This window comes from Crinia signifera, chromosome 11, assembly GCF_055691185.1.
Source record: "Crinia signifera chromosome 11, ASM5569118v1, whole genome shotgun sequence".
Classification (NCBI taxonomy): domain Eukaryota; kingdom Metazoa; phylum Chordata; class Amphibia; order Anura; family Myobatrachidae; genus Crinia; species Crinia signifera.
In genome coordinates this window covers 84,707,819-84,731,000 of record NC_139227.1, presented here as the reverse complement: position 1 = coordinate 84,731,000, position 23,182 = coordinate 84,707,819, and the positions used below count along the sequence as shown (strand labels likewise).

The 23,182-nt window shown below is 46.4% G+C and overlaps 1 protein-coding gene across 1 annotated transcript in view; it reads left to right on the top strand.

Moving 5' to 3' along the window:
* LOC146045086 (uncharacterized) overlaps nucleotides 1-6,888 on the top strand; it is a 62,951-nt gene extending 56,063 nt beyond the window's left edge. Inside the window, exons 13-14 of the mRNA XM_083163770.1 lie at nucleotides 327-444; nucleotides 5,272-6,888. The gene's annotated coding sequence lies outside the window, so the exon portion shown is untranslated. The remainder of the gene's footprint in view (nucleotides 1-326; nucleotides 445-5,271) is intronic.
* Nucleotides 6,889-23,182: the final 16,294 nt, after the last annotated feature.

Sequence of the window (23,182 nt, the reverse complement as noted above, 5' to 3'; positions counted from 1 at the left end):
AAGTAAGGCACCCATTGGGCTATGCTGTTAGCGTAGCTTCAAACGTAGCGTAAGCTGCCGCCGTGAAAAAAGTTCCATATATATATATATATTTTTTTTATATATATAAGGTAAACATTACAGCTCATTATGACGAATAAAAATGTTTGCTTGGCAATTTTCACACCTATTTTGACAACATCACGTGGCACTCACAGGGTTAAAATGTTTTATACAACTTATAGTTACACCATAGTTACACCATGAATCTGTCTGATGTACTTTTAAATTGTAATACGCATGAGAAACGTTGGTCCAACTATACTTTTTTATTTCCTGTAATGTAGGACCAATGGAAGTATGTAGCATATCGGCAGTGCCTGTCATCATTGAGTATAACAACTGTTCGTCTATTGAACCTGTGTATATGAATTATTGTAGCGGATCATGCGAGTCTTCAACAATGTGAGTATCAGAACACTGGGAAATGCTGAGAAATTGGTGCCAGTGGTGTATTCAGTTCCAGGAAATAATTCTAGTTGGTAGCTGGCTGATACAGCAAATTTTTGGTTGGAGGTAGTTATAGAATGAAAATGACATACTGTACCACCATTGTTTCCATTCTGTAAATTGACCTTAACTAATGATCTATTTGTAATAGATGAAAGCTAAACACTTCTACTGTTAACTTGTTCACCTTCTAATTACTTTTCAATTATTATGGAAGAGTAGCTCTTGCACATTTCCGCACATGGTATTTAAAAGAAATTCATTCAGGATCAGGGGTTATGTCGGACTCCGCATAGGCCCTAATATGTTCCTATTGCTTTATAGTATTGTATTATTTGTTCTAAAATGCTGTCAAGTGGGATTTATTATTATTATAATAATAATAATAATAATAATAATAATAATTATTATTATTAATATTATTATTATTATTATTATTATTATTATTTATTTTATGGCACCACAAGGCTTCTGCACTACACACACAAATGAGCAAAACAAGAAAACAGAGATTTAGAGTACAAGACAATGCTGGAGAAGACTGCATCAGGTGGCAGGAATGAAGGTTTATGTGCCACTGTAGGAAGTATGGAGTATAAGATAGTCTAATACCCAGGGCTGCCACCAGAAACAGTGGGGCTCGGGACTGACAAAATAGGCAGTGCTCCCTATTGTGTTTCCCATGGGCATTGGAGGAAGCAAGAGAAACAAAAACACACTTCTTTTTCAAGGTTACAGGACTTTAGGGGATATTCTGGTTGATTCGCAAGGCTTCGAACTCGCAGCCTTGCAAATCCACCAAACCCCACCCTGTGAATGGCAGGCAGCTCGAACCCCCCCCCTTCTCAGCGTGGGTCGCTCGCACAGGCTGCGAATGGATGTTTAGAATAAACATTTATTCGTATGTCGCAGGTAACCTCCCACATCTTTCGACGGTCGCCGACTATAGAAAGATAAGGAGGGTGCACGCGTAAAAAAGTGACTTCCAGGTCACTTCCATATGCGTGTACGCTGGGACGGATATGGACGGGCAGCTAACATGCGGTGATGTCAGCTGCCAGCCCCCCACACCCCCGTCATCGCATCATTACCATGAGAACGCCCAACGTTCTTATGGAAACATCCATGAAACGCTGGGCGTTCCCATATGGTGATGGGGCTGCCCGTTTAGCAGAATGTCTGCACATGCGCAGAAATGAGTCTGTGCATGCGCAGATGCCCAACATCGTTCCTCTGTGCGAATGCACGGAGGACCGAATGAATAAGAATAACCCTCTTTGTCTCTTTAAACCTTGAAAAAGAATTGTAAAGCTTTGAAACATTGGCTTAACCATTGTGACTGTCGTTACTTGTGACGAGTGCTGCCACCCATGCCCTTTCTATAATTGGTCAGCCGCTGCGTTGCATGCCATGGAGGGCACCACATTATTTCTTCACAATTTAAATGAGCATTGCTATCTGTCTGTGTGTGTGTGTGTGTGTATATATATATATATATATATATATATATATATATATATATATATATGTATATATATATATATATATATATATATATGTTTTTGTAGGGAAAACGCACACAATACAGTCTCAATAGGGAGTGCCAGGTCAAGAGAATTATAGGAACTTATACCAATAGCGCAATTGCCAATGAAAGGACCAGCACATCCAGATGTCTATGAATCAAAAATCAGCACACATTTATTGTAGAGAAAAAGTATAAGGCCATTATACTTATCAAGGGCAGCAGTGGATCTAACATGTACAGCATGAATCTCACATATTCATAGCAGTAGCCGTGGAACCAACCATTACCCTGACGGGCCATTTCGGGCGCAGTGGCGCCTTTCTCAAAGGGTATCAAATGGTATTATGTCAGTCAGACCCTAAATAGAGGTGAATTAATGCATACTCACATGCCAGGTGCGCCGCAGACGCCATCCCTCCGCCTCATTACTTCCGCCTAACAGATACCCGAAACTATGTCACGAGCGCCGGAACGAATATATATATATTTTATTAACAGTTTATTATATAGCTCCTACATATTCCACAGCGCTTTACAGAGTATACAGTTGAACATTCACATCAGTCCCTGCCCCAGTGGAGCTTACAATCTATATTCCCTACCACATATACACGCACACTCAGACATTATAGGGTTAATTTTGTTGGGAGCCAATTAACCTACCAGTAGGTTTTTGGATTGTGGGAGGAAACCGAAGTACCCGGAGGAAAGCCACGCACGGGGAGAATGTACAAACTCTGCACAGTTAGAGCTATGGTGGGAATCAAACCAATGACCTCAGCGCTGTGAGGCAGTAATGCTAACCATTACACCATCCGTGCTGCCCAGAGAGAGTATCAGTGACCGTCATGTAATACGGAGAGCATCAGTGATGCCATATAATACAGAGAGCATCAGTGACTGCCATATAATACAGAGAGCATCAGTGGCGCCATATAATACAGAGAGCATCAGTGACACCATATAATAGAGAGAGCATCAGTGGTGCCATATAATACAGAGAGCATCAGTGCTGCCATATAATACAGAGAGCATCAGTGACACCATATAAAACAGAGAGCATCAGTGACACCATATAATACAGAGAGCATCAGTGCTGCCATATAATACAGAGAGCATCAGTGACACCATATAAAACAGAGAGCATCAGTGACACCATATAATACAGAGAGCATCAGTGCTGCCATATAATACAGAGAGCATCAGTGACTGCCATATAATACACAGAGCATCAGTGACTGCCATATAATACAGAGAGCATCAGTGACGCCATATAATACAGACAGCATCAGTGACTGCCATATAATACAGAGAGCATCAGTGACTGCCATATAATACACAGAGCATCAGTGACTGCCATATAATACAGAGAGCATCAGTGACCACCATATAATACGGAGAGAATCAGTGACCGCCATATAATACAGAGAGCATCAGTGACTCCATATAATACAGAGAGCATCAGTGACTGTCATACAATACAGAGAGCATCAGTGACACCATATAATACAGAGAGCATTACTGACTGTAATATAATACAGAGAGCATCAGTGCTGCCATATAATACAGACATCATCAGTGACTGCCATATAATACAGAGAGCATCAGTGCTGCCATATAATACATAGAGCATCAGTGACTGCCATATAATACAGAGAGCATCAGTGACTGCCATATAATACAGAGAGCATCAGTGACTGCCATATAATACAGAGAGCATCAGTGACCGCCATATAATACAGAGAGCATCAGTGACTGCCATATAATACAGAGAGCTTCAGTGACTGCCATATAATACAGACAGCATCAGTGACTGCCATATAATACAGAGATCAGTAACTGCCATATAATACAGAGAGCATCAGTGACTGCCATATAATACAGATAGCATCAGTGACACCATATAATACAGAGAGAATCAGTGACACCATATAATACAGAGAGCATCAGTGCTGCCATATAATACAGAGAGCATCAGTAACTGCCATATAATACAGAGAGCATCAGTGACGCCATATAATACAGACAGCATCAGAGTGACTGCCATATAATACAGAGAGCATCAGTGACTGACATATAATACAGAGAGCTTCAGTGACTGCCATATAATACAGAGAGCTTCAGTGACACCATATAATATAGAGAGCATCAGTGCTGCCATATAATACAGAGAGCATCAGTGACCGTCATATAATACAGACAGCATCAGTGACCGCCATATAATACAGAGAGCATCAGTGACTGCCATATAATACAGAGAGCATCAGTGCTGCCATATAATACAGAGAGCATCAGTGACTGCCATATAATACAGACAGCATCAGTGACTGCCATATAATACAGAAAGCATCAGTGCTGCAATATAATACAGAGAGCATCAGTGACTATCATATAATACAGAGAGCATCAGTGATGCCATATAATACAGAGAGCATCAGTGACTATCATATAATACAGAGAGCATCAGTGATGCCATATAATACAGAGAGCATCAATGATGCCATATAATACAGAGAGCATCAATGACTGCCATATAATACAGAGAGCATCAGTGACTGCCATATAATACAGAGAGCATCAGTGATCACCAAATAATACACAGAGCATCAGTGACTGCCATATAATACAGAGAGCATCAGTGACGCCATAGAATACAGACAGCATCAGTGACTGCCATATAATACAGAGAGCATCAGTGACTGCCATATAATATAGAGGACGTCAGTGGCTACTGTAAATTACAGAGAGCATCAGTGACCATACGCTGGTTCCCCCTTGCTCGGTTTTTGGAGTGGGGGGAAACGGCGGATGCTAAAACAGCGAGGTTTACGGCTAAATGCAGCGGGCTCCCTGCATTTGCCATGAGCCTTGCTGTTTGGGGGAATCCTTGCTGTCTTCTGACAGTGAGGATTCCCCCGCGCATTGAATAGGGTGAGCATCCAGCACGGGTGATAAACGGCAAGGATCGCTTGTTTTCAGCGCTCCCCAAAGTTTAACCCCCTCATCGGCGGCCGCTCACCACATTCAATGCGCCGGGGAAATCCTGTTGTCTTAGCGGCCGCATACGCCATTTTCCCCTCACTCCATTAACCTAGCGAGGGGGAAACGGCGTTGAATTACTCACCCTGTGAGCTGTGACAGCGAGCAGCCAGCACTGCTCCCTGTCACAGCATGCAGAAAGCATTAAATACAGCCCAAATTTGGTTACCAGTTAGTAGATATATTAATATGTGTATGTTTTATACTCCACACAGGTTCTCTGTAGTGAATAACATGATGGAACAGAATTGTACATGCTGCGTGCCAACCAAGACCAGCGAACATGAAGTGTTATTGTATTGCAGAAATGGCACGAGAAATACTTACACATACACTTATACAGAGGAATGTGACTGCTCAGTCCCTAAATGCATAAATCAGACAAAGTAATACCTTAGTATGTCAATTATAATCTTATGAAGATAAAAATTACAATGTAAACCCCAAAGAGATAAATTTCTTATGTATTGCACATTTGTTATGTCTAAATTGTATCTACGCCTTCTATCGCCTTATAATGTAGCTAACTGTCTTATAACTAACTGTCTTCTAATGTAGCTAACTTTCGTATTCCAATGATTAAGTCTTTATGCCAGTGGTTCCCAAGCTGTGCGCCTAGGCACCCTAGGACACTTGCAGGGGTGTCTTGGGTTGGTGGACCAAGATCAATTCATATTATTTATGGTCAATGTACCAGGCAAGACCAGTGCTTGTGGCTGCCAATCATAACATATGTGGACAAACAGAAGCAAATCCTGTCCCTCACCAGATAACTGTGACATATAGGGCCTTATTCTGATCGGTGCGGCCGGATCCGAATATGCGGCCAGGACTGTGCGTGCGAAACCCCGCCTTCCATACGGATCGCCAACTCCGTCCGTACGCGGTAAGAAGCTGGCCGAACGGACCGCACGTGTATTTTTCATGGAATACGCCTCCTCCATCTCAGGGAACCTCCCCCATCATTCGATGGTCGCAGACCATCGAATGCAGGACCGAGTGGTCCACCAGCTCCCGCAACCTCAGACCACACGGACATTTTTCCGTGCAAAAGCAGGGATCTGGGCGGGCAGCTGACATCCGGCGATGTCATATGTCCGCCCCCTACACGTGCGTCACGGCCGCATTCTATACGTACGCCCAGCGTTTGCATGGGAACGCCCATGAAACGCGGGGCGTATGCATATGGTAATGAGCCCAAATAGCCCTTCACGCCCCTCTCCACCCCCTGTTCGGAGTGTTCACATTTCATGCGGGATTTGGCCGTACGCCCCGCTCGCACATGCGCAGAGACGCCTCTGCACATGCGCAGACACAAAACATCGGCGGCACGAACGCACGCGGATATTACCGCACCAACCAGAATAAGGGCCATAAACACAATACACTTAGTTTAATATTTTTTTTCGGAATTTCTCGATAACAAACATTTGGCCTAGGGGTGCCTTGAACATTTTTTAAAGCTCTAGGGTGCCGTGATTTAAAAAAAGTTTGGGAACCACTGCTTTATGCTAATGTAGCTAACTGTCATACTGCATAACTAAATGTCTTATAATGTAGCTAACTGTCATATTCAAATGATTAAGTCTTTCTGCAAATAAATGAAATGCTAATATTGCCAGCTAATTTCACTGTTATTCCTGCAACAGATATACAAGGAAATAATGTATTGCATGGTTGCCACCTACATACCGGTAATACAGAAAGCCACATTACTGATTTATACAGTACATTCCTCGGGTTTCTTACATCTACAGCACATGTCCACTATAATTACTCTCATTCGTTCTATGTCTGCATTGTGTGAAGAGAACATATTCCATTCAATAATAAAGCTTTACTTCCTAATATCTCATAAAGGTGTTGCATTTCATTTACAGTTCTAAGCTGTAAACTTGGTTTCTGGTAGAGCGATTATTGCCTTCCATTCTAAAATGGCACATGGAACAGGGTGTGGACCTTATTGAGGTCCGTTCGCAGATTGCCTGCATTCTCACGGGGCCCGATGTTTGCGATATGAGCAAGCGCATTTATGCGCATGTGCATACGCAGGATACGTGCACTTACGGCGAACAGGACAGCGGGAGAGTGGGTGTGGGGCGGCGGGTGGTTACATCAGCATATGGGAATGCGCAGCATTTTATGAGTGTTCACAAGAGAACGCTGGCCGTTCCCATGCTAATGAGGCCATGACGGACATGGGGGCGGGCAGCTGACATCATTGAATGTGTCACATAGGGTGCTATTCAGACCTGATTGTATATATTTGTTGCCTAGCGAGCAGGTAAATGCCGCCCCACCAAAGGCACACCCACCCCACCGCTCGAATCCCCACGCTACCATGCGAGCGGATGTGTATAAACATGCAGCCGCACAAAGGAAAAATCATTCGATGGTCACTCACAATCGAATCAGTTTTCCTCCCTTCGCAGATAAAAGAATTCTATATTTACTTTTATCCTGGACAGAGATGGTCGAAATGGGACGGGTGTTGATGTCATGTGACATCAGCGTCCTGACCTGGGTTCTGACAGGCCCGCCCAGAATTTCTATGGGCACGCCCATGAAACGCTGGACAGGCCCGTTGGAACACCCCCCGCCCTGGCGAATAAAATATTCTCTGAAGGCGCTCGCTGTGGGGGTTTGCACATGCGCATAATTGTACATGTGCCGAACCCCACCATCACCCGGGGGAGGGAATTTGGACCACAGCGTGAATCTTTTCCTTTGAAGTTTACTGTAATCTTGTTTTTCTTTATATAATTTAAAGTAAACTTTATTTTGAATTATTATCTATGGTAGAGTACTTTTTATGTACCGTAAATTGCATAATCCAAATAAAAGCCTCAAAATTAATATAAATATATTTATTTACTTTTGGGGAAAAAATTGTATGAATTATTTTAAGAACTTTTTTCTATTGACAATATTTATCAGTTACCTTTTCAGCAAGTGATTCAAATGAAAAAAAATAAAAGATGAATCTAGTTTTTTGCAACCCCAGTCATAATGGAACCCTATTTGGTCCTTCCCACATAGAGCCTGATTCATGCCTTCTCGCTAGGCTGCATATATTCGCTGGTAACAGCTGCCCTACTGAATGCAGGGGCAAAGCAGGATTTTCAAAAGGGGGTTTCCAGAGGGGCGGAGCAAAGCACGGAGATGGACACTTAGGTGACCCAGTATATGCCGGGTCAGTTAAAGTATTATGGATAGACCAAATGTATATAAATAATAATAATTAAAAAAAAACGTTTCGGTCATCACTGTGACCTTTGTCAAGGAGTGTATTAAAGCCAAGTATACAACGTCACCAAAGTGTGGCTCTCCCTCTGTGGATCTTGTCCCGCTGACTGATGTGACTTTGGTGACGTTGTATACTTGGCTTTAATACACTCCTTGACAAAGGTCACAGTGGTGACCGAAACGTTGGAGGAGGATTTTTGAACAGCAACAGGTTTTTTCTATGCATTTATTGTATTTTTTCTCATTTTGAAAACTGAATAATTTCTGTGGAGAGTGCTTTCTTCAGTGCTTAAAGTGGTCCAAGGGAGGTGGTGGAACTGTCACGGCTAAAGGGCTGGATGGAGTCGTGTGGTGCACAGGAACCGGAGACGGACCAGGAGGAGTAGGATTGAAACGTGCAGGTTTAATAACTGATTTCATAAATGATAAACTTCACTCAAATACTTCTTTAAGTGACAGTTGGAATAAATTAAATAGAGTCCAGCACAATACTAATAACGGGCAGGGAAATCTGGAAACGTATACTTGGTGAGCCAGAGTACATAGATGAGGATCCGGAAGGAGGTTGATTTGATGACAGAAGAAATGGATCCGGATGACTGAAAGATGATGGAATGAATGAGTTGTATGAAGGAGGACAGCGGAAAGCTGTGCAGGGTAATTCTGGGACACAAGCAGGAACAAGCACTAGGTAGGACTTGCAGCATTGGTGTCAGGAGAAAACTTCCTTGTAGCAAGATGCAGGGAGCAAGGCACCAGAGTCAGGAGAGAAAGAGCCAGGATTCGGGAATCAGCTAGGAGTTGTGAATGACTCCAAAGACTCATTGCACTGACACTGAACAGCCTAGGCAGATCCCCTATATCCCCAGGGGGTGGCTGCCATTGGCTGTCAGCACAGGATGAGGAGGGAACCTCCACTCTGGGCCAATCTGTCTCCTGCCCTCAACCAAGATGGCGACGCCGGCCTCCCGGCACCACTACTGCTGCCATCCCTACCCAGAGCTGCCGCTACCCGCACACCGCAGACCGGAGCCTGCACACGCTAGCCGGCGGCGGGCGCGGACGGGTGAGTACTGTACCCGCCGCGCTCCGTCGCGGCTACGTGTGACAGTACCCCCCCTTTTCAGGGTGACCCCAGGGCGCCTATGGGCCTTGTGCGGATTTCTCTGGAGAAATTGCTTTACCAGTTTTGGAGCGTGCAAATCAATGGAATCCACCCAAGAGTTCTCTTCGGGACCAAACCCAACCCATTCCACCAGATACTGGGTACGAGAATTGCGGCAACGAGAGTCTATAATGCGTCTTACCTCGAATTCAGCCCCACTTTCGGAGTTAATCTTGGGCGGTTTGGGAATCTTCTTTTGATAAGAGTTCAACCTTAAAGGCTTGAGGAGGGACACATGGAAGGAATTCGAAATCCTTAGGGAAGGAGGAAGTTGAAGTCTATAAGCGACAGGATTAATGACTTGGATGATAGGGTAAGGCCCAATGAACCGGGGAGCCAGCTTCATAGAGGGCAGACGGAGGCGTATATGGCGGGTAGACAGCCATACACGGTCTCCGACTTTCAATCTGGGCGCTGCCCTTCTTTTCCTGTCTGCCATCCTCTTGTATCGGGCGGAAGATTTAAGAAGAGCGGTGTGGACATCCGACCAGATTTTAGCAAAGCGTTGTAATGAAGTGGTTGCTGCAGGAACTTCGGAAGAGGATAATTCTGAGAAATCCGGAGATCGTGGATGTTTGCCGAATACTGTAAAGAAGGGGGTGGTTCCGGAGGAAGAGTGATAGGAGTTGTTATGCATATATTCTGCCCACGGGAGAAGATCCACCCAGTCATCTTGGGACGACGAGACAAACAGTCGGATAAAGGCCTCCAAGTCTTGATTCACCCGTTCTGTCTGGCCATTGGTCTGGGGATGAAAGGCAGTGGAAAACTTGAGTTTGACCTGTACCGCGGCACAGAGAGCTCTCCAGAACTTTGCAACGAACTGTACTCCGCGGTCGGATACAATCTCTTTGGGCAGTCCGTGAAGTTTAAAAATGGTTGAGATAAATAGCTGAGCCAGTACTGGAGCAGAGGGGAGACCTTTTAGTGGGAAAAAATGGACCATTTTCGAGAATCGGTCGACCACTACCCAGATTGCGGTATGACCTTTTGAGGGAGGTAGTTCGCAAATGAAGTCCATTGACAGATGGGTCCATGGTTCTGTGGGAATGGTTAGAGGGCGGAGAGGACCAGCGGGAGTTGTTCTGGGCACCTTATGCTGAGCACATCTTACACAAGAGGCGACGAAGTTGGTTACGTCGTGGCGGATGGTTGGCCACCAATAAGAACGTGACAGGAACATCAAGGTCTTTTGTGCTCCTGCGTGCCCTGCGAAGCGGGAAGAATGTGCCCATGACAATATTTTCTTGCGGAGTTCGGGGGGAACGAACGTTTTACCTGGAGGAGGAGATGGCTGTACGGTTACTTGGGCGAAGACCAGCGGATCGAGGAGTGGACGAGGAGGTGTCTCTAGGTCAGAGGTCGTCTCAAAGGAGCGGGATAGAGCGTCTGCCTTAGTATTCGTGGTTCCAGGTCAGAATTTAATTTGGAAGTCAAAGCGTTCAAAAAACATGGCCCAACGGGCTTGGCGGGCAGTAAGGCACTGAGCCTGTTTAAGAAAGGACAGATTTTTGTGGTCTGAATACACGGTGATTTTATGCCGTGCCCCCTCCAGAAGGTATCGCCACTCCTCTAACGCAGTTTTGACTGCAAGCAACTCCTGTTCCCCGATGGGGTAATTCTTCTCTGCCGGGAGGAATTTTTTGGAGAGGAAGGCACAAGAGTGTAATTCTTGATCCTCACCTTTTTGTGACAAGATGGCCCCGATCCCTTCCGAGGATGCGTCCACCTCGAGAATGAAGGGCCTGTCGAGGTCTGGTTGGAGGAGGATTGGTGCCGTTATGAATGCTCTCTTTAACTGCTGAAAGGCAGAGGATGCTTCTGGCGACCATCGGCTTGGATCAGCTCCCTTGCAAGTGAGAGCAGTGAGGGGAGCAGCGATAGTAGAGAAGTTCCGGATAAATCGCCGGTAATAGTTTGAGAACCCTAGGAATCTCTGAATTCCTTTGAGTGTTGTGGGGGCTGCCCAGTCTTGGATGTCTCTCACCTTCTCTGGGTCCATTTCTATCCCAGTGGCGGAGAGAATGTGACCCAAGAATGGAATGGACGTGACCTCAAAAACGCACTTCTCCAACTTGCAGAACAGTTGATTTTGGCGAAGACGTCGTAGGACTTCGGACACTGTCTGTCTGTGAAGTTGAAGATTTGGAGAGAAGATGAGTATATCGTCTAGATAGACTACGATGGAGTGGTACAGCAAGTCCCGAAAGATATCATTTACAAACTGTTGGAAGACGGCGGGGGCGTTACAAAGGCCGAAGGGCATCACCAGGTATTCATAGTGGCCGTCGCGCGTGTTAAAAGCCGTCTTCCACTCGTCACCTGGACGGATCCGGATCAAATTGTAGGCCCCTCGCAGGTCCAATTTAGTAAAGATTGCTGCCCCTCTGATCTTGTCGAATAGTTCTGCGATAAGGGGTAAGGGATAGCGGTTTTTAATGGTGATGTCGTTCAGGCCCCTATAGTCGATACATGGCCGAAGACCGCCATCCTTCTTTTTCACAAAGAAAAACCCGGCCCCGGCCGGAGAAGTAGATGGTCGAATGAAACCTTTGTTTAAGTTCTCTTGAATGTACGAGGACATGGCCTCAGTCTCAGGTAGCGACAGGGGATAGATGCGGCCACGAGGAGGGAATTTCCCGGCCACCAGCTCTATCGGGCAGTCCCAAGGACGGTGAGGAGGCAGGGTGTCGGCACCACCTTTACTGAATACATCTGTAAATGAACGATATGGTGCGGGTATCGACAAGGGTGGAGCTGAAGAGGATGAAGGATAGTTACCCTCACGTTGTGGATGGGTCTGGTAGACCGGAAGGATCTGAGGAATGCAAGTAGACTGGCAATCTGTTCCCCAGGCCTTGACCTCCATATTGGTCCAATCGATGTGTGGGTTATGTTTGGAGAGCCAGGGAAGGCCCAGGACCATTTGGTGTGAGGACTGTGGAAGAATGAAGAATTCGAGGGTCTCTTGATGTAGAGCTCCTATGAGCAGTGTCACCGGGGTGGTCTGATGGGTGATTTGTCCACTACGAATTCGACTCCCATCCACTGCAGTGAGGACCAGCGAGTGATCCAGGGGTTGCACAGGCAGGGCATGTTGGGTGACAAAAGAAGAAGAAAGGAAGTTTCCCGCTGCTCCAGAGTCCAATAGGGCCTGAACTCTTTTTCTCCCTTGGGGACACACAAGGGTAACCGGAATGGTGGAATCAGAAGAAGAGGGAGATGGAAGCAAGACTCCTAATCGGACCTCCCTCGGGGAGATTAGGAGCGGTCGTTTCCCGGCCGCAGCGGGCAGGAAGCCAATAAGTGAGCTGAGGAGCCACAGTACATGCATAGATTATCTCGCCGTCTTCGGGACTTCTCTTCGAGAGAGAGACGGGAGCGGTTGATTTGCATGGGCTCATCTGTTGACACCGCAGGAGGCGGGGTTGGTTTGGAGGCTGGTGCGACATTGGAAGGAAATCGAGGGCGAAGGCGATCAGAGCGATTCCTCTCAAGTTGGCGTTCTTGGAGTCGCAGATCGACTTTGTTACATAATGAAATGAGTTCAGCCAGGGTGGAAGGAGAATCGCGAGTTGCTAACTCGTCCTTGATGCGCCCGGCTAGGCCGTTCCAGAAGGCAGAAACGAGAGCCTCTTCGTTCCATCTGAGTTCGGAAGCCAGGGTTTGAAATTGTACGACATATTGTCCCACTGGGCGACTGCCCTGACGAATCCTTAGGATCTCCGTGGCTGCGGAGGACACTCTGCCAGGCTTGTCGAAGATGCGACGGAAGGAGGCCACAAATTCTTCATAGTTATTGAGGATGGGATCCGCACGCTCCCAAAGGGGGGACACCCACTCCAGGGCTGGACCCGCCAGTAGGGACACGATGTAAGCCACCCGAGTCTTGGGAGAGGGGAAATTGGAAGGCTGGAGGGTAAAATGGACGTCACATTGATTCAGGAATCCTCGACACCCCCTCGGGGACCCGTCATATTTACTGGGGGTTGACAGGTGTAGATGGTGAGGAGCAGCTGGCCCAGGGGGAGCAGCAGAGGCCGAAGCTCCGGAGGTTGGTGCTGCTGAAACTGAGGGAGCCACCTGAGGTGATGACAAGGTCTGGAGAAATTGAGCCACTTGACGCTGGGTAGTCTCTACTTGTTCCAATCGAGCCATGATGCCTTGAAGAACATCCGTCATGGAGGCCTGTGCTTCACCCGATTCCATCGGGTCAGTGCAAACTGTCACGGCTAAAGGGCTTGATGGAGTCGTGTGGTGCACAGGAACCGGAGACGGACCAGGAGGAGTAGGATTGAAACGTGCAGGTTTAATAACTGATTTCATAAATGATAAACTTCACTCAAATACTTCTTTAAGTGACAGTTGGAATAAATTAAATAGAGTCCAGCACAATACTAATAACGGGCAGGGAAATCTGGAAACGTATACTTGGTGAGCCAGAGTACATAGATGAGGATCCGGAAGGAGGTTGATTTGATGACAGAAGAAATGGATCCGGATGACTGAAAGATGATGGAATGAATGAGTTGTATGAAGGAGGACAGCGGAAAGCTGTGCAGGGTAATTCTGGGACACAAGCAGGAACAAGCACTAGGTAGGACTTGCAGCATTGGTGTCAGGAGAAAACTTCCTTGTAGCAAGATGCAGGGAGCAAGGCACCAGAGTCAGGAGAGAAAGAGCCAGGATTCGGGAATCAGCTAGGAGTTGTGAATGACTCCAAAGACTCATTGCACTGACACTGAACAGCCTAGGCAGATCCCCTATATCCCCAGGGGGTGGCTGCCATTGGCTGTCAGCACAGGATGAGGAGGGAACCTCCACTCTGGGCCAATCTGTCTCCTGCCCTCAACCAAGATGGCGACGCCGGCCTCCCGGCACCACTACTGCTGCCATCCCTACCCAGAGCTGCCGCTACCCGCACACCGCAGACCGGAGCCTGCACACGCTAGCCGGCGGCGGGCGCGGACGGGTGAGTACTGTACCCGCCGCGCTCCGTCGCGGCTACGTGTGACAGGAACTCACCCCTCTACACCCACCCTTGCGGGCCACACCCCTAGCACCTCCCACCTGGCAGAAGCCACGCCCCATAACTCAACCCTTACATGGTACCAAGGGTATTCAGTGGCGGGGGGAAGGTATTCGGCAGGGCGGCGTCTCAAGCGCTCGGTAAGCTGCAGATGTAGATGAAGGCCATCCCGTCATTTCTGTGTTAAAAGAACCCAGTGGGGCCCCTCAGGAGCAGGTGCCTTTATGCGGCTGATTAATGGTAGCGCTGACTATGGGAGTGGCATTCACAGAAGGGCAGTAATGGAAAAGTACAGGGGGATATAGGGGGCAACACAAGTATAGGAGCTTATCTCCCAGCAGGGCAATAATGGGAGGGCACAGAGGGCTGTATATGGGAAGCACAGGTATAGGAGCACAGGTATCACAGCAGGGTAGTAATGGACATGGGAATATAGAGTGGGGCATGCAGGTAAGGACATATCAATGCAGACTGGGGCATGCAGGGAAGGACATAGGATTATAGAGTGGGGCACGCAGGTAAGAGCATAGAAGCACAGACTGGGGCAAGCAGGTAAGGGCATAGGAACGCAGACTGGGGCACGCAGGGGAGGGACATAGGAAAGCAGACTGAGGCACGCAGGGGTAGGACATAGGAACGCAGACTGGGGCACGCAGGGGAGGGACATAGGAAAGCAGACTGAGGCACGCAGGGGTAGGACATAGGAACACAGACTGGGGCACGCAGGGAGGGACATAGGAATACATATTAGGGCATGCAGGAAGGGACTGGGACATGGGAACATAGACTGGGGTATTTGTATAGGAGGCACTGGCAGGAAGCTGCAGGTGAAGTGGGACACAGTGTTGAGCAGTAGGGTGGCCAACACTGCAGGGCTCCAGAGTGTGCTGCTGTCTACATCCTGGACAGCTGGATGGTATGGAACAGCACTTCAAGCACTATATTATACATTACAGCATAAGTGTGTGCAATATATATATATATATATATATATATATATATATACACTTTTGTTTAAAAACATTGGAAAAGCTTGCCTTATTTTAGTAAAACTTACATCTTACCCAAGGCTGCTCTTGCACTTACTTGTTTGTGGTGGTGGTGGTGGCTGTCTGACTGCATAGATGTGATGATGGTGGCAGGCTGTCCTACTGCATGGAGTCAGGATCCCCAAAGGCCCATGGGAGGAGGATCTGTTGCTTCTGGGCATGTGCAGAAACCCTCCTCCTAGACCAGCGGCCATATTTGTTAGTGGCAGTTTGCCCAGGTCGCCTTTCACTTCCCCACTCCGATCATGTATCAGCCTTGACTCCGCCCACTCGTGCGCTCTCCCCTGCTGTCAGCTCAGTTTTGTGAGCGCAGCTGGGAGTCAAGTTTTGTAATGTAAGTTAGCCAGCCTGCACTGCACACCGACATGCTGCAGGCTCAGTTGTGTGTGCTGTACTGCGGGCTGCTATCTGACCTGAGAGAAGGGGCCAGGTGTCTGCTCAGATAAGTACTTGCACAGTGGCCAAGCAATAGGGGCAGGAGAAGCGTCAGGAACTTGTTGCCTTGCAATACCGCCCTGGGTTGCTGCAGTGTTGGCTAATTTGACAATGCCGCTGATGAGAGGACGCATGGTGAGAGGCAGACAGTGTGTCACACTGTCTGCCTCTCAGCATCCTCCTTCCTCTCATCAGCAGCATGGTCATATCGTTGCCTGGGCATGGGCGTGCTGCAGAGGCAGGGGGACGCTGGCCGGTTTCTGGAGGCAGTAAGTCGCTGGGCGGGTTTTAGAGGCAGGGGGACGCTGGGCGGGCTCCGGAGTTTGAGCTCTAAATGGCTTAATGAATGCAGCCTGAGCCAGCCTGCTGGAGGAAATCTCTAATTGTGGCCGTGCACAGTGGGCGGAAGGAGGCGGAACTGAGTTCCGGCTTCAATTACAACTGCCGGAACTCAGTTCCGCCCCGTTCCGGCCCACTTTAACCCCTGCTCACTGGTGAGAAAGCATTGTTGTATTTACATGGACACAGGTATACATGTGCTCCATTAAGGCACCCCACCCCACGCATTTAGCTGAAGGTGTGAGTGCAGGCTTTGTGGATATATATATATATATATATATATATATATATACATACATATATATACATACAGGGGCGTCAACAGCAGTGTAGACTCCTGGGCATAGCAATGTATTGGGGCCCCTACCGATCCTCCAACTGTAGGGGTGGGGGGTGCTATGAGTGGAAGCTTTGATGTCCCGCGGGTGGTAGGGGGTATTATATCAACCGCTCAGCATGTAGGGTCTGGATCAGTAATTTCCACTTATTACCCCTTTACTGCACAGATGGTGTGAGATGAGGTGGGAGAAGGGGGCATTGGGCTAAATGAAGGGGCCCTGATACATAACTTCCAGGGTGGTAGAGGATGTTTAATACACAGAGGAGGGGTGTATAGTGGAGTGGGATTATTATTCATAATTTTCTGGTGGGAGGACAGCTTGCTTGACTGCAGATATCTCCAGTTCCCAGAAATAGATTTCTTAGAAATTTATGGAATTAAAAACTAGATAATCCCACCTACCAAATGGTACTGGGGACTAGGGGATCAGAGTTCAGGAGGCAGAGCAATCTGCCAACAAGTATATAAAACTACATACCAGGTGTGTGGAGCTGGAGCAGTAACCAGCTGCTGGAAGGCTGATATCTCTGGTTCTGGGTACAGTAGAGACATGCTACTAGTGTCCATTAAAGGGGGAGAGTCACAGTTTTGGAATATACCCTCAGAAAAACTCTAAGTCAGACAGAACCTGAAATATCTGACTGGGAAGAGCAATTAACAGGCTTGGATGGGGACCACTGCTTTGAAGTCAGATATCTCCGGTTCCCAAGGGCCGATTTTTAAAATTCTTGTATCCATGGAAAGAGGGGACCCTCAGCTTTCAGATTAGTGTCCTTAGACTCCTAGGGGGGTTTCTGGGTACTCAGAAACTCCCCCTGCGTGCGCTACTGGAATGCGCATCCACCCCACCGCCCTAATTCCCGCACTACGATGCCGGCGGATATGTATGCTTGCACATCCACTCGCAAGTGCCCAACAAAGAGGAAAAATAATTGCACAGTCTATCGCCATAGAATGATTTTTCCTCTCTTCATTGATAAATGTAAGCCTGGCCCTACTTTTATACTGCACGATGATGGACAAACTGGTGGCGGGGCGCTGACGTCATGTGATGTCATCTACCCACACAGAGCATGAATGGACACACCTGCCTTGGCAGAGGTATGCCCAGTGTTTCTATGGGAATCCACCATTTTAGTGGGCATGTCTATGAAACGCTGGTCAGACCCCAGCGACCGACCCCTGGCTGCAAATCATTTTGGTAATGCCCTGGCGTGTAAAAAAACTCGCCAAAGGCCTTCGCTTTGGGGGTTTGCAAATGCACATAGAATGCGTAGACCTCCACTATTGGGGACGGGTGCCGAATTCGGTCATGTGCGGACAGGTCTAAACTTGCCCAATAGTCCTCTGTGGAATAATCAGGACCACTTGTGGATCTTTTAAAGAGTGTCCCTCAGTAACAAAACTATGCTTATGCTCTACCAAAGAGAAAAAAGGTGAGAGCACGTGATATAATGAATTGACTGATATTATAATCCACAACAACACGCAATGACCATTATATAGTGTTTATCTCCAAATCCGCCAATTCATTGTTTGATACATTGGATGATCCCATCATCCAATCTTATATGCTGCACATCAGATGGAATGATGCCTCGGACAATGCTGTGTTGTTACATTAATCATGTAACAATATATTGTCTTGTCCTATGGCAAATCATGTAGTGCATACAGTATAACAATATATTGTTACATCATATCACTGCTTTAATGAGTTGGCATATAGATGAGGTGAGTGTGTACCCAGCTTTGCCTGATGACACGAGTTGGAACACTACATTAATTAAATTGCTTGCTTACACTATATAAAGGCTGAAGTTTTAAAACCCCAACCCACAAAGCTTGTTTGTTTTGTTTTTTATCCCAGACCACCTCTTTTCATTAACTTTCATAACAGTGGTGTAACTGAAGTGGGTTTCCTAAACTGGTATAATTACAGCTAGTATAGTAGCCTGTTCTATTGCATCTGAACAATCTTTGTTATTAACGTAATCCAGTGGTACCCATACTGTGTGCCTTGGGGATCTTCAGGGATACCTTGGATTGGTGGCTCAGAACCAAATCAAATTATTTATGGTCAGTGTAATAGAAAAAAAATCAGTGTTGGTGGCTGCCTATCATAACATACAGTATGTGAACAAACTGAAGTGAATTTTGCCCAACACCACAGTGACGTAATCAGTTGTGTTTTGTTTGATTGGGTTTTTTTTTTGGGGGGGGGGGGGGGGGTTGAGGGGGGGGGGTGGTGAGGTTGGGGTGGGGGGGGGGGGGGTTCGGGCGGGGGCAATATCTGTAACAAATACAGTAGTTCCTCTTTTAAAACACTAATGAAATTTGGTTTCATTATTTTTATTAGTAAAATGCTGTTTAATTTGGTTTTGCAGAGCTTACCAACCTCATCATGAGTGATTACTGATAGCTTCTGCTCATAGACCAAAACAGGGGCGTAACTAGATATTCATAGGTCCCATACCAAAAGTTGTTAAGGGCCCCCTATTTAGCAACTGATGGGGATAAATGTATGTAAACATATTACTTAGACCAGTGGTTGCCAAGTACGGTCCTCGAGAGCTACCAACAGTTCACATTTTCCAGACAACCTAGCTGCTGCACAGGTGCACTCATTACTCACTAACACATTTTAAAAGATCCACAGGTGGTGCTAATTACTTCACTTGTGATTCTGTGAGGAGATCTGGAAAACATTAACTGTTGGTAGCTCTCGAGGACTGGAGTTGGCTACCCCAGACTTAGTCAGTAAAGATAGGCCCCCTTCAGCTCTGGGCCCCATAGCAACTGTATCTCTTGCACCTATGGTAGTCAGAGGCAGAACTCTTGGAGGCAATGGAGTCATCTGCCACCAGGCTCCTGCTCCCAAGGGGGCACCTCTCCTCCCCTGTGAGTTTGAATCAGTTAATTGAAAGTTGTTGATATTGCTTCTGTGGCTGTCTCCTCCTCCTAGCAGGACCATAGATGGCACACTCTCTTTATTCTAAACATAATATCCATAACATACACACATGCATACATATATTTATATAAGATGGTGTGCCTGTTGGGGGGGCACCAATATTTATCTTTGCCTTCGGGCAGCTGGGACGAACTTACGCCACTGATGGTAGTTACGCCCTTGGACCAAACATTCTGTAGATACAATATATACTGTAAATATAAATAACCGCATTAAACATAAGTGGTACGAAAATTGGTCATCTTTGTTATTTAAATAAAAAAGTATGGTGGCAGAAATCTAATTTCACATGTTACAATTGCCCCACCTGCAGTGCAACATGGTTTTGTCCATTGGGGAAAATGAAGAAGAAATGAAAACTCTAAACATTCTTAAATACAGCTGTGATGGACCACTCTTTGTGGAATTTTCATAAAATCAGATATTCAGCAGATATTCCAAAATTACAATACCTGAAAACCATGGGGTTTCTGGCTGCGAATTTGCGGATCGTAGTGCGCATGCTTAAGGCCATTCTGCGTTGATAGCTAGCAGCGGCTTTTTATAGCTATCATACGCACCCTTATTGACAGCAGGTGTTTCGGTGAGGTACCCGGCCATTTCTTGGAAGTGTCAGAAGGAAACGCACCACTGTACAGTTGCGAATGGCATCGCAGGCACGCTAAAACTTGCAGATCTATTCGTAATAACGGCAACATCGGAGGTCCCCTTCCCCCCATAATGTGCTGCGGCTGAGTAACCTGTGGCTTACTCAGCACTATGATGAAGGATTCAACAGTCTGGCCCCGGATCTGCAATCCTTCATCAGAGTGCCTGCGATGCCATCCACAGCTGTACAGTGGTGGGATTTCACTCTGGTGGGGGCGAGGACCTATAGATCAAATATAGGTTGAAGTTAATGGACTAATGTATCCTTTCAACCTCACAAACTATGTTACTATCCTAAAGAAACTGTGTGCTTTCTGCAGTGGCGTAACTAGAAATGTTGTGCCCCCCCCCCCCCCCCCAAATAAAATGCTGCCATGCCCCCATACATTAATTATAATTTGTTACACATATCCTTTCTGAGCCCCCCATCATAATTTTCACTCTATCGCAAATATCCCCCCTGTCCCTCCATAGGCGTGCGTAGCACATTTTATTAGGGGGTGCACCATCAAAGAGGTGTGTCTAGCGCCACCTATTGGGTGTGTCTAACAAAGTAAAGCAAAAAAATATACAGTATGGATGACGCAGGTATGTAGTGTATGACAATGGTCTAGTACAGTTATCAATGCAAAACACATAAATGATTTACAGTATGAGCGCTTCTTTTAAAGGAATAAAGTTCTAACAAGTTGAAGTCTTTGATAAAAGGTATTGCTGGTATTGCTAGCGGCATGGAGGTATTCATAAGAGTGTACACAGCAATAGTGTACACCCCTAACACTCCATGTGTGCACGTCAATGTGTCCCTTCCATCACAAATATCCCTCATGTGCCTGTTCACCCATTGAACATACAACTTAGAGGTGACACAGGATAGGAGTCAGAGGGGGAGATTTACTAAGATGTGAATTCTACTTCATGTGTAATGTTACTATGGGCAACTTATCAGAATCTACTTTTTTTTTTAGCACCCTCTAGAAGAGGGATGGGGAACCTTTTTTGTGCCAAAGGGCGGCAAAAAATCCGGTACTTGGGTGTTATAGCGGCGCCCCCAATGTTGGTCGTGCAATGTTTTTAACGCATCGCATCGTATGCCATACAGCCGATGGCATACGATGCGATGCGACGCGATTTTACATGACTATTCGATTAAAAATTGTACAAGCACCCTAATGGGTGCTTACAATGTAAAATGCACCCCCACGCCACCCCCCACTATAAACGTGAACCCGAAGCGTGGCGAGCGAAGCGAGCCCGCGAGGGGCGGCGGTACGCGTCCTACGATTTTTTTATCCCCCCACTATCCACATCGGGGTGGAGTTGATTTTATATAGTGTGGCGAGCGCAGCAAGCCACCGACCCCGAAGCGCGGCGAGCGGACGCGTATACCTGTGAAGATATGCGCGTCCGCTCGCCACACTTCGGGCTCGGTGGCTCGCTGCGCTCGCCACACTATATAAAGTCAACTCCACGCCGACGTGGATAGTGGGGGTTTGAAAAGGTCATAGGACGCCGTTCACGTTTATAGTGGAGGGTGGCGTGGGGGTGCATTTAACATTGCCCATTAGGGTGCTTATACAATTTATAATCGCATCCCATCGCCTTGTATGGCATTCTATGCCATATACAATGTCATACAATTTTTAAATTGTATGCCATTGTACAACATCGCGCGATATCGCATCGCATACCATCGTATGCCTTATGGTATACGATGCGATGGGCGCCGCTATAATACACAAGTACCAAAAATCCTTTAGGGGCCATATGTAAAAACTTCCCTTACAAATTGTCCTGCTGCAGCCGTCCCACATAGAGTGCATTCCTCATGATGCTGGCACAGTTGCCGGCCGTGACAGCACCTCTCACCTCAGCAAGGTAACAGAGTGGGGAGACCACATACTTCACATACCTTGTTGAGTGGCTAGTGCCAGCTCTGGCCACAGCCCCCAGGATTCATCCTGCCTCCTGCACCAGCAGGTATTGCGCCGTGATATTAAACGTGGAGCCAGCTACTCCCCCTGCCACCGCTAGGGCTGCGGAGCCCTAGTTATGCTACTGGTTTTGTATGTTTAACCACACCTTAACACAATTTCAAATACATGTTGTACAAGTTACACAATTTAAAAAGACAAACACAATGAGATACTGCAGTTGCTTTAAAATAGAGTGTATTTTTAATTACATACATGTTTCTACATATGTATTGTCTATAATTATGCGTTCATTAGGAAATAAGATATTTGTGCAGAATAGCTGAAAATGAAATGTTGGAAGAGTATGATTTTATTGCTATTGACAATACACTGCGCACAGGCATCCCATCACATTTGGACACATGAGCTTACATTGAGGATATAACAGTTTTACTTAATTGGGGCTCTTTAGGGTTTATAAGTGGAGATGCATTATCAGTTTAAGGGTCAGATGTATCAAGCTTCAGAAAGTAATAAAGTGGAAAGTGATTAAAAAAAAACGGCCAGCTCCTAACTGTCATTTTTAAACCCAGGTGCGGATTGGCTGGTAGTTTATCACTCTCCATTGTATCACTTTTTGAAGCTTGATACATCTGGCCCTAAATGATTTTCACTACTGCAGTTTAGACATCTTGTATTGCTTACACTGTATGTATAATGGAGGGTCTATGTTTGCAGATTTAATGCACATTTAGCAAAATTAAATCTTTTCTAAAGAAACTTTAGCTTATATGGCAAAAAAGTTCCTGGCATAGCAGAATTATTATTTTCAATGGTATTAATGAAGTGCTTCCAGTTTATTGTGTGAATACACAGGCTGCACCCTTACATGCACACTTTACAATATCTGTGAATGAGTATCCGGTTGAGTTTCCATTTTTACATTGTAGTTGGATATTCTTGGTAGTGGTTTGTGAAGCTTGGC